This window comes from Cebus imitator, unplaced genomic scaffold, assembly GCF_001604975.1.
Source record: "Cebus imitator isolate Cc_AM_T3 unplaced genomic scaffold, Cebus_imitator-1.0 Scaffold282, whole genome shotgun sequence".
Classification (NCBI taxonomy): Eukaryota; Metazoa; Chordata; class Mammalia; order Primates; family Cebidae; genus Cebus; species Cebus imitator.
The window spans coordinates 476130-496936 of NW_016107597.1; the positions used below are offsets into that span (position 1 = coordinate 476130).

The 20807-nt window shown below is 37.6% G+C and overlaps 1 pseudogene; it reads left to right on the forward strand.

The window, feature by feature from the left end:
* The first annotated feature begins 16006 nt into the window (after window positions 1–16006).
* Window positions 16007–16839, forward strand: LOC108284730 (annotated as a pseudogene).
* The last annotated feature ends 3968 nt before the right edge of the window (window positions 16840–20807 follow it).

A 20807-nucleotide genomic window follows, 5' to 3' on the forward strand; every position in this document is an offset into this window, starting at 1 on the left:
CTAAATTATCTGACATTTCCTGGGTAAAACAAAACAAACGAAAAGAGGGAAAAGTGGTAGGATTTGAGGTCAACATAACTGTAATAAACATATAGTAATAACTGTAATTTATTAAAACCCAATACAAGGTAGTGTGCCAGGTGCCTTGCATAAATTAGATAGATTCCAACTTTTCTGCTTTGCAAGGAATACATGAGCCAGGGATCAAGAGGACTGTTTATCAAACCAACGTCACAAATGAAGAATTTGAGGCTCATAGAACTCTGCAGTTTTCCCGAGTTTCCCTAGATTATAAGTGATAATAGATAATACTGGGACTAGACCACTAGTCTGAATTCATCTACAGTCCACATTGTTCCCACTCCTCCTTGACTAAGCTGCCTTGTGGCTCTTAATTAGTTTCTCTTCTCATTACTGCACCATGTCTCCAGGCAATGAAAAGAAGGAACCTGGGGACAATGTACTAAATCCAGATGGACCCTCATTTCATAGGGTCCATCACCCCTAGCTCCAGGGTTATTTGGGAGCTGATTTTGCCCAGGTGCTGGCACTTGGGACCAGATCCAGCACTTCCCAAATTATACTGCTCTTCCCTTGAGTCAGCCCCTGTGAATTCTTGTGCCCAAATCTGGATCCTGATCTGCTGTCCAGCTCTTCCCTGCTTCCTTCCACGAAGGCCGCACCCTGCTCCCTACGGGAAAGGAAGCCCAGAATAACTTTCCTTCCTTTCTTCTGATTTGGAGCATTCCAACTCCCTGCAGATGTCCTCTGTTTGCCACATCACTCAGCTTGCAACTTCTCTGATAAAAACAGCCCCTTCCATGTAATTGCTTATTTAGGCAGTGAACTTTATGTACCTGCTTATCTGTTCTGGGTGCTTTCGCTGCAATCAAATATTTTTCCAAATCTGCTTGTGAGTTGAGTCAAATTTAAAATAGAATCTACTACTTCTTGGCATATAACTCTGAAGCTAAAAATATTAGACAGAAGATTAGATGAGAAAGAAAGGAGAATTTAATCTGGTGATCTACTGGAGACTAGTAACTGATGAATGAGCTTAACTAAGTGGCCAAAAACCGAAACCTCCCATATAAGTGGTAAATGAGGTAGGATCAAGGAAGTCATGTGTTGCAACCATCTACAAAGATTGGACTCTAACCAACACTGTTGTCCTTCCAGGAAGTTTTGGTAGATTTCTACTGATGCAGTAACAAATTACTGCAAATTTAGCATTTTACAACAAATGTGACACATTTATTATGTCACATCTCTGAGTGAGAAATCCAGGTTGGCTCTGCTGATCTCTCTCCTCTGGGTTTCACAAGGCCCATACCAAACTCTCAGAGCCTGTACTCTTAATGCAAGGTTCTGGGATGAATTCCCTTTATAACTCATTCAGGTTGTTGGCAGATTTCAATTCTCTGCACTGGTAAGACAAGGGCCCTATTTTCTGATTGCATTCATCTGTGGCAACCATAATTTCTTGAGACCTTTCTCTAGTCTTTGCATTTATCTTGTGTCAGCAGCTGCAGGTTGAATCCTTATTATACTTGCAATCTTTCTATCTCCTCTGCTGTATCTCTTGTATCTCTTTTCTACTTCTTTTNTTTTTTTTTGAGATCGAGTTTCACTCTTGTTGCCCAGGCTGGACTGCAATGGCACAATCTCCGCTCACTGCAACCTCTGCCTCCAGGGTTCAAGCGATTCCCCTGCTTCAGCCTCCCGAGTAGCTGGGACTACAGGTGTGTGACACCATGCCCATCTCTTTTCTACTTCGATCTGGAGAAAATCCTCTACATGTAAGAGCCCATGTCATTAGGTTGAGACACTTTGATGATTCAATATAATCTACCCAATTTAATAGTGGTTTTCCAAAGGAATATAAATCATTCTATTATAAACACACATGTACGTGTCTGTTCATTGCAGCACTATTCACAATAATAAAGACATGGAATCAACCTGAATGCCCATCAGTGATAGGCTGGATAAAGAAAATGTGGTACATATACACCATGGAATACTATGCAGCCATGAAAAAGAATGAGATAATGTCCTTTGCAGGGACATGGGCAGAGTTGGAGATCATTGTCCTTGGCAAAGTAACACAGAAACAAAACCAAATGCTGCATGTTCTCACTTACAAGTGGGAGATAAGTGATGAGAAAACATGGACACACAGAGAAGAACGATATGCACTGGGGCCTTTTGGAGAGTGGAGGGTGGGAAGAGGGAGAGGATCAAGAAAAATAATTAATGGGTACTAGGCTTAATACCTGGATGATGAAATAATCTGTACAACAGACCCCCATGACACAAGTTTACCTATGTAACAAAGCTGCACTTGTATCTCTGAACTTAAAATAAAATTTTAAAGTAAAATAAAATAAAATAAAAAAGTGGTTTCACAATCTTAATAGATCTGCAAAATGCCTTTGGCCATGTAGCATAACATACATATGTTTTTCAGGTATAAGTGCATGGATATACTTTTGTAGCAATTATTCAATCTACCAACACTGTAGAAAATGTTTCCCTAGCCTTCTAGCCTTTATGAGAAATGTAAAAATAATCTCCATGTTTCAGCTAACTCTTGTTTGTATCTGCCCCAAGGGAAAATCCTGGTTTTTCATTTTGTGTAAAGATACCTGTATAAGTGTTCAGGCATATTCATCAAGTGATAGATAGAAGACACTCAGAAATTATTATTTCGATCATGTAGTGAAAGAAGAAGGAAACGCTCAGTATATTAAGACTATTGTAAAGGTAAGTGGAGAACAGTGCTATTGCATGAAGAAGGGTAAACTATTGTTGCTGGTAATTCTTAAAGAGCCCTTTGGAACGTTAGTATAATTGTGTCCAGGCGCAGTGGCTCATGAATATAATCCCAGCACTCTGGGAAGTTGAGTTAGCCAGATCACCTGAGGTCAGGAGTTTGAGACCAGCCTGGCCAACATGGAGAAATCCCACCTCTACTAAATATACAAAAATTAGCTGGGTGTGGTGGTGTGTGCCTGTAATCCCAGCTGCTTGGGGGGCTGAGGCAAGAGAATCGCTAGAATCTGGGAGGCAGAGATTGCTGTGAGCCAAGATCCTGCCACTGCACTCCAGCCTGGGCGACAGAACAAGACTTTGTCTAAAAAAAAAGAAAAGAAAGTTGATGAAAACCTCTATTACATAGTAGGCACTAGAAAAACTTAGCCAGTTGCAAGGCAGTTTTGGTCTTCCCAGAAACTTCTCCATGAGTGAAGAAGACTTTTGTCACACAAATTATGAAAGTTGCCCTTCACTGATCACCTACTATGTAACTGCTTATGGAGAGTTTGCAAGTGCTGTCCTTCCTGGACACAGAGTGAGACTACATTCCCAGTTCACTTAGAGTTGGGAAGGGTTATTTGACTACCTTTGCCCCTGACATATGAAGAGAATACAACGCTGCTACATTGTAGTCCACTGGCCAAGCTGCAATAAAAGCAGCCTGGATCCCTGGGTTGCCTAACAGTGGAGGCCCTCTGTTAACCCACATCAGATTTTAAGTGCATGAGACAGAAACTTTCGTTGTGCTAAGCCTTTCAGATTTCAGGCTTCTTCCATTAAATCCTCTTGCAGTTACCTTATATGAATAATGCACAGGTACTATTTCTATTTTGTCTTATTAAAAATTTTAATTACAAAAATAATAGTGCATACATTCATGATGCAAAAAAAACTGACAATAAAGATAAATCACAACCCCTTTTCTTACTGCATTCCTCCAAAATTCAACCCTCAGAAGTAACCACAATTCAAATTATTGTGCATATTATTTTAAAATATATTTTGGGCTTTTCCTTAAATAGATATACTAGAAAAATACACTGTATGTTTTTAATATACATGAACAATAATGTACATATTCTTTTGCCTCTTTGCACTTATCACTTAATGAAATAAATGCTGAATCATTCTGTGAGAGCACCTATAGATATGTCTCACTTTTGTAACTACTTCCTAGAATTCTAAAGTGTGTATGTGTCGTAATTGATTTAAAAATTCTCCTCCTGATGGACATCTAAGTTGTTTTCCATTTTTTGCTATGACTGATAAAATTAATATCAACATCACTGAACATAAATTATTGGGCAAATGTGGGTGTTTCCTTGTAGGAAAGACATGGAAAACTGAGAACTGAATTAAAGTGGAAATAGTGTAACAATTATAAATTTTTATGAATATTGCTGAAATTCCATTCTGATAATGCTATACCAATTTATAGTCTCGCATATTAATGTATGTGAATATCTTATATTCTCACAGGAATTTTACTTGATCAATTTTAAATTTATTCAATCTTTTGGGTGAAAATACATTCTCACTGTTATTTTGTATTTCCATGTTTTCTAATTATGCTAATCAAAAATTAATTTAACCCCCTATCTTTACAAAGCAGGATTTCTGCAGTGATGTCTTCAGTACCAGGATACCTACGGGCATGTTTTAAAATTCTGAAATGTCAATGAAAAGTTCCTTTTACTTTGAGAAGCATGGGTTTGGTCAGAATGACTAAGTCCCAGGAAATTGTCCAGAGAGGGCAATTTCAGTTAGTGAGAAACATCAGGAGGGAGATAGAATAATTTCCAGGGTCCATGAGACAGGCCACATGCTAAACCAAGCTCAGGGGGCCTAGGGCAGACTGACAGTCAAGGATCTGTACACAGAGTTCAGCATGTCTTTGAGAATGAATCAGAAAGAGAAAAGGTATGGAATCTTGAAGGGTCCTGAAAAACTCGCATGAGTAGCTTGAGGAATTTCTGAATCATTTTTACACATCTGAAATTGTAGAGTGATCTGAGTGGGAAGATCTATTGTAGAAAATCACCACAGGCACGCCTGATACCTTACCGTAACTTAGAATCTCCCCTACTCACTGTCAGGCAAAGTATAGCTAGCTCCCCTGTGTCACTGAATAATGTTTTTGATGGAAACTGGGGGAGCTCTTCACTATTCTGGTAGGCTGTACTTCCTTGCCAATGTACTGCAGCTGTGAGCTGTCTTGATTCCTGCTGGAGAAGGGTATTTCTTCTCTTGTACACAGTGCTCTTTCATCATTGAGGTTGGTGCTATGTGTATGGGAAAGACGGTGAATGATGACAGTTGAAATAGGCCAGGGAGTGCCAGAATAATGAGAGCGTGTGTAGCTGCAAGCAGTGGAAAATTGGAGGGGGAATTCCCTGAGGCTAAGTACGTCAGTGACTCTGCAAATAAAGGTTTCATTGTGGATATGTCTTGAGAAAAAGATCTCAATGCTCTCCCTACCTCAGACTGGCTCCCTTGGTTCCTGAGTTCTTTGCTGCCACAGGGCAGATGTTCTGTGGCTCTGTCAAGTGGTCTGTGTTGCCACCAGATACTGCCTAGAGTAAGAGGCTGGCCCCAGGCATAAACATTTTGCAGGATGGGTGGGAAATTATTGTAGATGATGCAGTTCATTGTCAAATTGGCTGGAGGTGATGGTGATATGTGGGTTCAAGTTCCATATTGTTGTAATACCTCTGATTTGATTGAATTAAAATGTAAAAAACATATGTACCAGGCAGTCTGAACAATTCCAAAGGATCTGTAGTAAATTTTATTATCTTTTACTGAGAAGTGAAATCATTGGGCCAGGGTATCAGCTTCAGGTCAGCAAAGGGAAGAATTCCAAGCCTCAGCAGAAATAAACCTGAGGACCCTGAGGAAGGTCTGTGGGAACTACTTAACATGAGAACGTGCTGCCCCACCCAGAGGCCCCCACACCCCCCAATCCCCGCACCGCTGGCGTCTGCCCCAGGAGCTACAGGCATGGTTGTTAGGTACAGGGGCCCCTTCACTTCACCCTGATGCGCAGCACTATCCAGGCGTTCTTTCCAAACCTGAGCACTGCAGGTACTTACTTCTCTGGAACAGAGAGGGTCAGCTTGGAGAACCACCCCTTCCATCAGCCCTGAAAGGCACTAAGGAGGGGACACAGGAAGCAGTTTCCCTTTTCTTCCGCCTGGCCTCTGACATCTCAGGGTAATGAAGGCTTTGATAAGTGTGAGGATGAATCAGGTCAGCAGACGGAGAAGTCCAGGCCCTGTTCGAGGTACGATATGGACTCTGAGTGAAGTTTGAGGGAACCACCCACCGCAGGTTGGAGGGACTCCCACGGAGTCCAGCCTTTTTAGAACCTGGACAGGCATCACTTGATTTGAGTAAGGTCGGAAGTAACTTCCAACATTGGAACAGGAAACTCCACAGAACTCTGCCCCTGCTGTCAGCCGTGGGAGGCCCCCAGGCAGAGGGGGCTGAATGGGAGAACTGGGCACTGACGAACACTAGTTAAATGTGGCACAAGTTGCAATATTCGTGCAATGTTTAAATCGTTTTTTAAAAATAAAATTAAAATTGTTTTATATTTAGAGAAAAGTTGCAAAGTTGGTCCTGAGGCAGTCTGAGGTAGGGAGAGCATGGAGACAATAGGGGGGAAGTGGATGTCGAGTATAGAACTCCGTCTTATCTTTGCAACTATTGTGGCAAAGGGTGTCGTTCAAGTGAAATATTGTCGTTCAGGGTGGAATATCCACACAAATTATTTGGAATTCTTCTTCATAAAAGATTTGCACATTCTCCTTGATTTACTTATTCATTCAATCATTCATTTATATCAGTGTGAACTTGTGGATATTTATCTTATACTCCAGATTATAATCCAGTATTAGGTTACTTTATTAGATCAAAATGTTTCATTGGTACTTCTTACTCCTTCTAAGCCTTCTGAGCAGCTAGATCTTGGAAAAAGTCTGTATACTAAATGTAGATCTATAATTCTTTCAATAATTTATCCATCTGTACCTATATTAAGCTGAACATTACTCTTACTGATGTTTCTAGCTCTTTTCTAGTATCACATCATTCATTTAGCCATACCTGCTACATACCTCCATAATAAAATTGGCTCCCATTGGCCAGCATCTGTATACATAATTATTTATTCAGTCTTAGTATATTCATTTCACATTGTTGGCCTTGTGAGAAACAAGTATAATGTCTTTGTAAAGTTCCTTTTTTTCTTTAGTCTTACAATCTCCACTTATTTCCAAAATTACTTAGGTCATCACTTCTTTCTCCCTATTATTTTCAGTGTCATCATTTTATACATATTTAATACAGCGAGATTCTTGTGCTGCACTTTGCATTCCATCCTGAGATACCCAGATTTTTTAATTGATTCTTATTTGTATACATGGATGTTCACTCTTTGTATTCTAATGTTCCATGGGCTTTGAAAAATGCAATCTGTCTCACATATTGTATTAGACTTATATCTAAGTATTTTTATGTGATTGTAAATAATTTTGCTTTTAAATTTCTGACTCCAGTTCCTATTGTGGTAATTGGTAACATGATTATAATTACTTATTTGTTTCAGGAAGTGTTTCTTTTTATTTTTTTTTAGATTGTTTGGGTTTTCTACATAGACAATCATGTCCTCTGCCAAAAAGACAATTTTTATTTATCCTTCTCCTATTGTATAATTTTTATTTACTTATTTTGCTTGTCTTGTACTAAACAGGGCTTCTATTGCTATATTGAATAGGAATAATGAAAAATCAGCCTCATCTCATTCCCAATATTAGGTGGAAAATATTCATTTTTTCATTATAAGTATGGTGTTAGTGATAAGCTCTCTTATATGTCCTTTATCAAATTAAGAGAATTCCCTTCTATTATTAATTTTTAAATGTGTTAAGTATAAATTGATATTAAATTTTTCAAATTATTGTTTTATATCTATTGATTTCTTTACATTTATTTTATATTCAATCTGTTAATATGAATTATGTTGATTGATTTATAAATATTGACCCAGCCTCGCATTCTGGGAATGAGCCCTTCTTGGTCATGATGTGTTTTGTTCTTTTCACATATTTCTGTATTCTATTTGCTAATATTTTATGAAAGATATTTTTTATATTCATAAGTGATATTGGACCATTGTTATGTTTCTAGTAATGTATTTACTTAGCTTTGGTATTAGAGTGATGATGGCCTCATAAAAAAGAATTGAGAATTTTGTCTCTTCTAGTTACTAGAAGATAGTGTAGATTATTGGTATTTTCTCTTCCTTAAATATTTGGCAGAATTCATCCAAAAGAACCATCTGCTCCTGGTGATTCTTTTTAAGGAAAGTTTTAAATTACTGGTTAAATATCTTTAATAGATACGATATTGTTCAGGTTACTTATTTCAACTCATGTGAATTTGGGTAGTTTGTGTCTTTCAAGGAAGGAATTGATCCATTTCATTTCATCTAAGTTATCAAATATGTAAGCAGAGTTCTTTGTAGTATTCCATTATTATAATTTCAATGTTTATAAGATCAGTTGTGAGTTGTGATGACCCCCTTTTATTCCTGATATTGGTAGTTTATGTCTTCTCTCTCTTTGTCGATCATCCTGGCTAGAAGCTAATAATTTATTTGATGTTTTGATAATGTTATTGCTTTTCTCTATTGTTTTCCTGTTTTATTTCTGCTCTGCATTTTTATTTCTTTTACTTCTGCTTCTTTTAAAAACTGTCCCCTTCTATTTATTTTAGGTTTAATTTGTTCCTCTTTTTATGGTTTCCTATGATAGAAGCTTAGGCTATTTGCTTTAGATGTTTCTTCTTTTGTAATACATGAATTTGATCTTCTAAATTTCTCTAGAAAAGCTACTTTAAGCCGGCCATGGTGGCTCACGCCTGTAATCCCAGCAGTTTGGGAGGCCGAGGCAGGCAAATCACAAGGTAAGGAGATCGAGACCATCCTGGCTAACATGGTAAAACCCTGTCTCTACTAAAAATACAAAAAAATTACCCAGGCAGGGTGGCACATACCTATAGTCCCATCTACTTGGGAGGCTGAGGCAGGAGAATCGCTTGAACCCAGAAGGCAGAGGTTGCAGTGAGCCAAGATCATGCCACTGCACTCTAGCCTGGGTGACAGAACGAGACTCTGTCAAAAAAAAAAAAAAAAAAAAGAAAAGAAAAGAAAGAAAAACTACTTTAGCAGCAATCCACCAAATTTGGTTATTTGTATTTTCATTTTTATGTAGTTCAAAATATTTTTAAATTTCTCCTGAAACTTCTTTGACCTTCAGGTTGTATAGAAGTGTGTTGTTTAATTTACAAATATTTGGGAACTTTCCAGCTGTCTTTCTGTTATTGATTTCTGATACAATTATACTGTGATCTGAGAACATAATTTGTGCAATTTATTTAAAAAAATTGTTACTTTGTGTTTTATGGCCTAGAATGTGGTCTACTTGGTGAATGTCACAGGTAAGCTTGAGAAGAATGTGTATTCTGCTGCTGTTGGTTGGAGTAGTCTATCACGTCAGTTAAGTCAGGTTGATTATTAGTACTCTTCATGTCATCTGTATCCTTGATGATTTTGTCTGTTGTCTATAAATTATTGAAAATGTATTAAATATACTATAATACTATATCCTTTTACTTCAGTCAATTTTTGCTCCATGTATTTTGATGCTCTGTTAGATGCGTACACATTTAGAGTTGGTGTGTCCTTCTGGGGAATTGACTCATTTATCATTATATAATTTCCTTCTTTGTCCCTGATAATTTTGCTTGTTTTAAAATCTATTTTGTCTAAAAGTTGTATAGCTACTTTAGCTTTAATTTGATTAGTGTTGTTATGGTATATCTGTCTACATCCCTTTACTTTTTAAACCTTTTTATTTTAGTCCTACTCTAAAATATATTTTATTGAATTTCAAAGTAGCATCCCTACGTGAGAATTTTCTTTAAAACTAAAATCCACTTTTACAAGCATGCATTACAAGACAATCCATGAACAAAATTGGAACAGAGATCAATTCATACCATAGCCTACATGAAGGTTTTTTTATTTATTAGAATCATACAGTAACAGTAGCAACACAACGATCACAGAATAAAATTATAAATGCCATGAGTTCTGACTAGACTCTGACAAGTCTGTCATTCTTTTCTTGGCAGCCAGATAAGCAACAGAACTGCTTAATCAAAAAAACATTAAAGATCTGTATCTAGCTGGAAATGACTCCAATTGAAGACCCATTTCTAGCTACCTACCATATTTTCCTAGTAGGTTAATTTCAACATCAGAGAAAGTCACCTGACTGGTTGTACCATGCACTGGTGACGGGGACAAGTTTGCTGTTTTATGTTCAGGTTGATATATTTCCTGGCTTCTCCTTTTCTTCTCTGCACCTTGGTCTTGAGCATTCTGAGCCTACCAGCCAGTTGAGAGGTATACTGTTAACAATATAATCCATCACATCATCTCAAAACTCCTTCCTTTTCAGCAAGTGACCCTTTCTTGAAGTGAGGAGGTCATCGGACACTTTCTTAAAGAAGACAGCATTGTGAAACATTAAACAGACGTCACTAGTCATTGCCTCCAAATTGCTGGCCTGATGTTGGGTGTTCTAAGGTAACCCTTAAACGTTGGACAAGGAAGGTGTGGCAGATGATCTGGAGCTGTTAGGCTGTGGGCAATAACCATTATACAGGACTCTGTGCTAAAAATAAGACAAGGAATTAGTGAATCCAACGTGTTTTAGTTCAATTATAGTACAAGTTTAGTTCAAATACTGTAAGCTGGTTATGTACCCACCATACATGTGGACTTTCTCTGCTTTTAAAAAACTGATACATTTCTACTTTTAGAGCAGTTTTAGGTTTACGGAAAAACTAAGCCAGAAATATCGTTTGCATTTACTTACCCCTTCCCCTGTCACACAGTTTTTTCTATTATTCACATCTTGCATTAGCGTGGCACAGTTGATACAATTAGTGAATGAATATTGATAGATTATTATTAACTAAAGTCCATAATTTACATAGGATCCATTGTTTGTGTTGTACAGTCCTATGGGTTTCGGCAAATGCGTATGTCATATTCCGCCATTAAAGTATCATGCAGGATTGTTTCACTGCCCTAAAAATTCCTTACCGCTTTTAACCCAAGTGTTAATATACAAAGTAGATTTATCAACATCATATGGATTTAGCAACATCATATAGATTTATCAACATCAACATTCTTTTTGTATCCAATCTGACAAATTTTGCCTTTCAGCTACTCTATTTAGAGTATTCACATTTAGAGTGATTATTAATATAGTTGTATTAAAAGTGTCTCACTCTGTCCCCCAATCTGGAGTGCAGTGACATGATCTTGGCTCACTGCAACCTCTACTTCCTGCACTCAAGTGATTCTCCCACCTCAGTCCCCCAGGTAGCTGGGACTACAGGTGTGAACTATCACTCTCAGCTAATTTTTGCATTTTTTGTAGAGACGGCATTTCACCATATAGCCCAGGCTGGTCTCAAACTCCTGAGGTCAAGTGATCCACCTGCCTCGGCCTTCCAAAGTGTTAGGATTACAGGTGTGGGCCACCACACCCAGGCTTAAAATTTATTCTTTTATAATGGTTTTCTATCTGTTGCATTTGGTTTGTTTTTATCTACTTTCTTTCTTTCTTTCTTTTCTTTTTCTTTTTTTGCATTGTCTGGTTATAATTGAGCATTGTATATGATTTTATTTAATCTCTTCTGATAAATATTTCATACCTAAAATTTTTTTCAGTGGTTTTCCTAGGGTTTACAATATACGTTTTTAAATAATTTAATCCCATATTCAAGTAACACTATGTTGTTTCATGTGTAGTAGTCATAGATATTCCTTATAACAGTTAGTTTCTTTCCAATTTCTCCCTCCATCCCTTGTAACATTGCTGTCATTCATTTCACTTATGCATATTCTATAATCAACCAATACATTGTTATAATTACTGCTTTAAAGAAATAATTTTTAAAGTTAAGAATGATAAAAATAAATAAATATTTAATTTTACCCCCAGTTATTCCTTCTCTGATGCTCATTTGTGTTCATCCACATTTCTGACCTATGTCAGTTTCCTTCTGCATGATGAAGTTAACATCTTGCAGAGCAAGTATGCTGGCAATGAATTGCCCGAGTTTTTGTCTGTTTGAGAAAGTCTTTATTTTTCCTTCTCCTTTGAAAGATAATTGTGTTAGATATAGAATTCTTGGTTTGCACTTTTATTTCTTTTAACACTTTAAGGATTTCCTGTTATTCTCTTCTTGCTTGCCTGATTTCTGATGAGAATTTTACTATAATTTTAAGCTTTATTTTCTGTAGGAAAGGAATTCCAGTCTACTTTCTTCATATTTTTTCATCTTCGTTTTCTGCCATTAAAATATGACATCCTAGGGGTAATTTGTTAATATTGCTATTTTTCTTGCTTGGTGTTCTCTGAGCTGACTGGATCTATGCTTTGGTGTCTTTCACTAATGATAGAAAATCCTTGGACAGTATCATGTCATGTATCATGTCAAGTATTTTTTCTGCCCCATTCTTTATTTTCCTTCGGACATTCTAATTACCTGTATTTATACCTTTTTATATTATTTATGATTATTGGATGTTCTGTTAATGTTTAATTCTTTTTATTCCCCTTTCTGCTTCATTTGGTGAGGTTTTTAGTAACCTATTTTGAAGTGTAGTAATTATTTCTTCAGCTGTGTCATGTTAACTAATAAGCCTGTCAATAGCATTCTGCATTTCTCTTACTGAGTTTTTTATTGCTAGAATTTAGTTTTGATTCTTTCCTAAAGTCTCCATCTCTGCCAGCATTACCCATTTGGTCTTGCATGTTATGTTTTTTCACTTAGAATCCTTAAAATTCTAATCATACATATTTAAGTTTTCTTGTTTGATAATTTAAACATCTGTATCATGTTTAAGTCTGGTTTTGATACCTGCTTTGACTCTTTAGATTGTTTCCTTTCTTGCTTTTTGTTATGCTTATAAATTTTTTGTTGAAAGCCAGACATATGTCAGTGTTAGGTACCAGAGAACATATGCTTTTAGTGTGATGATTGATATTAACATGGTTAGGAGTTGGCTTGTGTTTAATATTTGTTGTAGTATAGATACCAGAGGCTTCACATTCCTTTAGTGTCTTTGACTTTTTTCTCCTCTGTTTGCTTTAGGGTTTCTCTTTGTATTGGTCCTCAGAGAGCAGCTGTGTTTTGCAAATCTTTCAGCTGTAATCCACTGTTACTATACTGGAGGCTTGTTTCTGTGGTGGTAGGATGTGGGAAAAAGAAAGTGTTCTATAATTTTTTTAAAAATTAAATCTCAGTATTTTAGTAATCCTGCTTTTAGGGGTAATGATCACAAATATTTCTGTCCCTCCTCCAAGAGTATAACACCCCACCCACTGGCTCCAACCCTTTGCTTCCTTACGTGGCTGCATCATTACCAATCTATTTTTTTTTTTTTTTGAATCTTTGTCCCATGTTGACTATGTTATTTTTTTTATTACATGAGAAAAGAAGGCTGAAAGGAGCTATAGTAGGTTGGAAATTAATTCCCTTAGGTGGAATAAGGTTTCTGCGTTAGTCTGGAGAATAGACCTCTGTAATATGGAAGGATTGGGAAAGATTATATAATGGTTATTCTCCTTCCCCCTGCCAAAACCACCAGGGGATTTCTCTCAGATCCTTATTATGAGAACCTGGTGGGATTCCTGGAGGGAAAGGCTGCATTAGTGTGGTCCCTTCTGTGATAGCAACCCCTAGGAGTTTTTGCAATCTCACACTAATCTGCATTCAACCTATAGCAATTTGTCAATATTACTGATGAACTAATTGGTTCCACTGTTATGGCTTTCAGTAGCTTCTGCTCCAGGTAAGCAAATAACTGTAATTATTTGAATGTGCCTGTCTCTTCAGATTTCAGGGTAGCAAATTGCTCTGTGACTTCTTTGACCTCAGTTCTCTGTTGGGTCCAAGGAAAGTCATTGGTTTTCAATTTTTCCAGCCATTTCTTGTTGTAAAGAGAAGCAAGATAACTCCTAAGCCCTTTATTTGCTGGTGCTAAAATCAGAAATCCTTAAACCCTTTAGTTTGATATTATTTTAGACTAGTAGAAATTGCAACCATAGTACAGAGAGTTACTATGCACCTTTCTCCAACTTTCCTCTGAAGATATCAACTTACGTAAGAATAGTTCAATTATGGAAACTCAGAAAATGACATTGATATAATATTAACTAATCTAAAGTCTAACTTGGATTTAAATGTTTTTTGACATGTAATCATTGCTTTTGTTTTTTTGTTTCATGTTCTTTTGTTTGGTATGTAGTTTTATTGAATACAAAGACTGAATAAGGACACCCCAAGAATAGATCACATGAGCCAGTTTCACTCACATATAGGCATCTATCCTAAATAAATTCATAACATATTTAATGGAAGAGTGAATAACTTGGCTGTATCCAAGAAAAGCAAAAATGATATTAGAAAAAAATGGTTGATTGGGATTTATCTACATTGATTGATTAGAGGAGAATAGAATTTTATCATTTCCAGGAGTATAGAAAAAGCCTTCGGAAAAAAATATTTAACATGGATTCATGGATTCATGGAAAAAAAAATAGCAAAATAACATTAGAACAGGATTTCCGTTTCCTAAAATCTACAGAAAACTTACAGAAATGTGAAATGTTCAAAGCATCCCCATTAAAATGAGGACCAAGACACAGATGTATGGTAGCATCTTTACTGTTTAAAAGCGAACTGAAATACATAACCAGAGCAATAAAAATATTAAAATAAAAGGTATGAATATTGAAAGGACAGAGATAATAAATGGTGACAATATGCTCTTCTAATTAGAAAATCCACAGGAACCAGTGCACAAAATACTCAACAAATAACAGACTTCAGAAAGCTGTTGTATACATCACTATGGCAAACTCAGGAGCCTAGCCATACAAAATCAGTAAGTAATAAGAACAAATAATAGAAAACATCTCAACCATAATAGCAGCAAATATCCAAAATTTGCCTAAAAAGAAACCTAACAAAAATGTGCACAATCTTTTTGAAGGCAACTAAAATCCCAAATAATAGCTCAGTACCTTATGTTTACTTATGGGGAAAAGAATGTTTTAAAGATGCCAATCTTCATTAAATTATTTAGAAGATTTACTGCCAGCTGTGTACTGAATTGTATCTTCCTCAAAATTTCTTTGTTGAAGCCCTAATTCTCAATTTGACTTTATTTGGAAACAGGATATTTAGGGAGATAATTAAGTTTAAATGAGGTCATAAGGGTAGGGCCCTAATCCAAAAAGACTGGTTTTTAAGAAAAGGCAGAGAAACCAAAGATCTCTTTTTGCAAGGATGTAGAGAAGAAGCCATGTGAAGACACAGCAAGAAGGCAGCTACTTGCTATCCAAGAAGGGAACCTGCAGCAGAAACCAACCCTGAGAACACCTTAATCTTAGACTTCTAACCTCCAGAACCCTGAGGTAAATAAATTTCTGGGTTTAAAAAAATATACGTTATTTAAGGCACACAGTCTATGTTATTTTGTTATGGCAACCTGAGCAGACTAATACACTACCTTACATGTAGCATTCGGCAACCAGAATTTGGCTGGTATTTTCCAAAATCAACCCTGGAGAAACTACAGAAAGGAGAATGAGAGAACAGTACCAACAACAGCAAAGAAATAAAAATGAGAAATTCCAGAGGGACAGTAAGTCTGAGTTTAACTATTACTTATATGTGGGAAACAGGTGGGGCATACCCTCAAGTGGAAACAGAGTCTGTAGCTTGAAACAGAAGCAGAAGATAGAATTAGTTGGAGGAAAGGTTTCGAAGTTTGATCCATGCTTCTTCCCAGTGTGCCCTGAGACAATGAATTTATACTGTTTCACTGAATAATACAATCTGAGACGGCACCTCAGACCCTGTGTGCCAGAACCACATGAGAATATCATGACAGCACAAAAGTTTTGGGTTGGCTGGAACAGCATGATTCTAGAAACTGTGCTTATTAACCACCCAAATCTGGAAAGCTGTTTTGTGGTGCAGCTTCCCCTATGTATCTAGCCTGAGACTTTGACCCATTCTCAAGGTTTTCAGTATGGAAACGACACAGAGCTTTCAGGGAGTTGGTATTTCCCACAAAGCCTTTAATGAAAAAGCCAAGAGAACTCCCTACTTCTCCTCCTCCGATACCCAGGGTGGAAATCTGATGGGAAAACCTACCCCAGACACAATGTTGGTGGTGCAGTTCCTGCTGTGCAAGTACAACACAAGGGAGCCCATAACGAAGCATGACATGCTAAAGTATGTCATCAAAAAGGACAAGGCACACTTCCATGAGATTCTCAAGAAAGCATCTGAGCTCATGGTGCTGGCCTTTGGCATTGATGTGAAGGAAGTCGATCCAACCAGGCACTACTATGTCCTATCAGCAAATTGAATCACACCTGTGATGCAAGGCTGAGTGGTCAGGAGATCATGCCCAAGACTGGCCTCCTGGTGACTATCCTGGGTGTGATCTTTATGAAGAGCAACTGTGCCACTGAGGAAGATATCTTGGAAGTGCTTAATGTAATGGGGATAGTTGCCAGAAAGAACCACTATTTCTGTGGGGAGCCCAAGAAGCTCATCACCCAAGATTTCCTAAAAGAAAGATACCCGGTGTGCTGGCAGGTACCCAATAGCGATCCTGTGCACTATGAATTTCTGTGGGGTCTCAAAGCCCATGTAGAAACCAGCAAGATGAGAGTCCTCGAGTTATTGGCCAAGATCCATGATACTGTCCCCAGTTCCTTTCCATCTTTGTATGAAGAAGCTTTGCGAGATGAAGAAGAGCGAGTCTGTGCCAGACTTGCAGCTATGCTTCCTACTAGAGCCACGGCCACTGCACGTTGTGGGGTCAATTCCAGCAGCTGCTTCTCCCACTCCTAGAGAAGTCTGAAGCCCTTTCCTCAGTTTGAAGAGAACACTCAATCTTTTAAGTAGTGGGGGCCCAGGTGGTGTTAGAGGGAATATAGTACAAATTATATCTGCATTCCTGTCCTACGTGAGAAACATGTACACTTATCTTTTGTTTTTGTTGAAAGTTTTTAAATGTTATTTATTTTATAAAAATGTTGATTAGCTTTAAAATCTAGCTGTATGAATAATATTGTTACATATTTAATGCTGTTTATGATGCTTTAGAGTTAAGAGGATTTTTTATCTGTTGAAACAAATTGAGAAACTTTTCATCTTATTTAGTGATCTGGAGCAAGAAAACATGACACTGAAATAGGCATTTCCTTAGAAATGTGAAATAATCAGCAGTAAAATAGTTGGGATTAAGAAATAGAGAAAAATGTTAAAGATGGTACACTCTTGTATTCACTTGTTTCTTCTGTTGTTCTGTGAAATAGAAGTTATATACCTGGATTTGCTTTGCTTATTCAAGAATGTAGAAAACATTAAGGAGTTAGTAAATTTGACCTCTTGTTCACTAGGTTTTTATTCCTCAAACATTAGTTGAACATCTACTCTTTGGAAAGCTCCCTGGTAGTACCAGGGATGGTAAAAAAAAAAAAAAAAAAAAAAAAGAAGTCCAAGCCCCTGTCCATAAAATTTTAGAGTCAGTAACAGCTATCATATAAAGAAGACGGTGAGAATCATATAAGACATAAAAGACAAATGAAAAAAATGTATGCTGGAGGGAGCTGGAAAAGGGGAGGTCAAATGTAAATGCCCTGAGGCAAGGCAATTTGGGACTCCGGAAAACTTCAAGTCCCTGAATGGGAGGTAATTTTAAGTTAAGCTGCATGGTGGATCAGAGGAGCAGATCAGAGTGGTGAGAGGTGCAGGATCCTTGGTGGTGAACCTCAGAGTTAAGAGACAGTCTAGAATGGAGAACTGCCTTTAGCTTTTGACTTTAAGTAGTTCTCCACCTAGTTCAGGGATGGAAAAATACCTTATGCTATTGTCCCAGTGCAAAAACTAGGTGTTCTATGCACTTCATCTCCAGCCATTTTCTGAGAAATAGGGGTGATGCCCTCAAGGCAGGTGGGATGCCCAGAGGCCATTGTGCTGGCACTTTTTGCCTTGGGTTGGGGTGTCCATTCAAAGAGCATTTTAACTAGGTACAGTTTAACTTCAGTATAATTTGAAAATTAAAGGAGGGCTATATTTTGATAGAAACTAAATGAATGACAATTAAGGGGTAGTTTGGATCAAAGGGCGAGTGGAAGGGAGGGAAAGAGTTGAATTTTGACATATATTCCAGGAACATTGAATTACATCCAGATGGGGAGAATTCCCCAACATTCAAATTAAATATACCCTGAAAGGAGGAAGACTTACTGACTTTTTTTTTCTCTTTCTTTCTATATTTCTTTCCTTTCTTTCTTGATAGAATTTTTGACTAACTTGGTGTTCTGTGTCCTACAGCGCTGTATATTCATGGACATTCATTTTTTGTGGATTAAAAAACAAAACCATAACCAAAAATATCGCAGTTGAAGAGACGGTATCACCGAGGGTAAAAAAAAAAAAATCATGGTAATAAATGTCACTGTTTAATGTCTCAATGCACACCAGTCACTGTGCCAGGTGCTTTACATACATCACACACAACACAGTCCAACAGTCCTAGGGGACAGGGCTTATCAAACCCACTTCACCAATGAGGAGATCAATGCTCATAGAATTGGGTAATATGTCTACTTCACACAGCTAGTAAGTGACAGGATGGGACTAGACTCCCGGTCTAAATTCCTCTGGAGCTCACACTGTTCCATTCCTCCCAGCCTGAGGCAGCTCTTGGGTCTATTAATTCATTTCTCTTCTCAGTACTCCAAGATGTCTCTCAGACAATCAAAATAAAGATCCTGTGGCTGAAGCACTAAAAGCAGGTCTGAAAAAAAGGAAAGGGAGAATGACAATCAGACACTATCTGGGACTGTCTATGGGGTTCATTGGCCTGAAGTCCTCCCTCTCTTAGCCCCAGATTCTTCCAGGGCTGACTCTGTCCTGGTCCCTTCACATGAGTTCAGTCCTGCACTTTCCCACACTGCTGTGCCCTTCCTCTGGGTCTTCCCCAGTGTGCTTTCCTGTCCAAAGTGGAACTGACCTGCTGGTCAGCTGCACTGCGTCCTTCTCTGGAGCCTGCACCTGCTCCTAGAGGAACACACAGCCCAGACTCACCTGCCTTCTCCAAGACTTAGCTGACACTCCAACTGCCCTTTACTGTGGACCCCCTTGACAGAAGAAGCCCCTTCCTTGCATTGTAATTGTTCACGTAAAACAGTGAAGCTTAGAGATCTCTTTATCTCTCTGGATGCATCTGGAAAACACACTCACAGTGTTTTCATATCCGCTAGTCGGGAAAGTCTGATTTGGCACAGAATCTACTGATTCTTGCTTTATAACCCGGAGGCTAGAGAGAAGATTTTGGAAATGATCCTGAGGTTTGAGGTCAAATTTTAATGGAGTTAATTATTTGAACTGGCCTCTGAACACATACACCAGTTAGTGAGCTCACCTAGGTGGTCCAAAATCAAAGCCTCCTCCATAGGTAGTCAGTGAGGAAAGACCATGGGAATCAGTGTATAAGCAAACATCTACTGTGGTTAAATCTCTAAAAACACAGGCGTCTCTAGGTGATTAGAAAATGGTTCCATGGCAGATATGCTAGCTTTGATAGGAAAAGAAGAAATAATTCAACATTATTCCACTTCCCCTTGCCTTTCTGTTTACTCCTAAGGAAAATTGTGGTTTTAAGTGATAGTGCAGATATTCTCACTGTCCCAAAATTCTAACAATATGCATAAATCACAACTCCTTTCCTTCCATAATATGCTGTAAAAAGTACATTATGAGTTTTTAACATATAACATAGATGGATAACAGTGTACATAGTGTTTTTCCTCCTGCCATTTTCACTGAATGAAATAAATGCAAAATCTTTCTGTGAGAGTACATATAGATCCACCTTACTCTTTTAACTACTCCCTAGAATTCTAAAGTGTGTATGTGCCATAAATAATTTGACCAATCTCCTCCAGATGGACACATTGGTTATTTCCCATTTGTTGCTGTCATTTGTAGAACTGATATTAATATCATTGACCATGAATTCTTGGGCAAATATGCATGTTTTCTTACAGGAAAGACACAGCAAAGTGTAAATTGTATTAAAGTGGGAAAAAATGTGATCATTGTAAATGTTTATTAATATTTCTGAAATTCTGTTCTAATAAAGCTGTATCAATTCATATTCTTACATATTAATGTATAATATGTACACTCTCATAGGCATTTTATCAACCTTTTAAATTTTGGTCAAACCTTTGGGTGATAATATATGATCTCACTTTTATTTTAATTTCCTTGTTTTCTAAGTAGGTTGAGCAGAAAATTAACTTAATCCCTCATCCAAAGAAAGTGGGATTCCTTTAGTGATGTCTTGGGAACCAGGATTTTTCTGGACATGCTTCAACATTCTGAAACATCAATAAGATAGTTCCCTGTGCTTTGAAGAGGAAAGAGTTGATCAGAATCACCAGGTCCTAGGGAATGGGTGTATACAGGATACTCTCAGCTAGTGAGAAACATGAGGACCTGGGGAGAGAGATCACCAAGTTTATAGAGCACTTGTCCCCAAATGCCAGGATTCCATGATATATTCTGTATACAACTGTTATACCATAGTTGTCAATATTTTAGATGTGGGACCTCGTATTCCAACTTAAGCCTTCTTCATAAATCAAATCTCTGACTTGAAAGCAGAGAAGTCTGGGTAGGGGAACTGCAAGCCAATTGTCCTGTGTATTTGGCACCCCTTCATCGCACCCAGGCCTGTGGTCACTTAAACCTACACATCATTGGGGTTCCCTAAGCACTACTGGGAAAGCTTGGTTCTAGAAGAC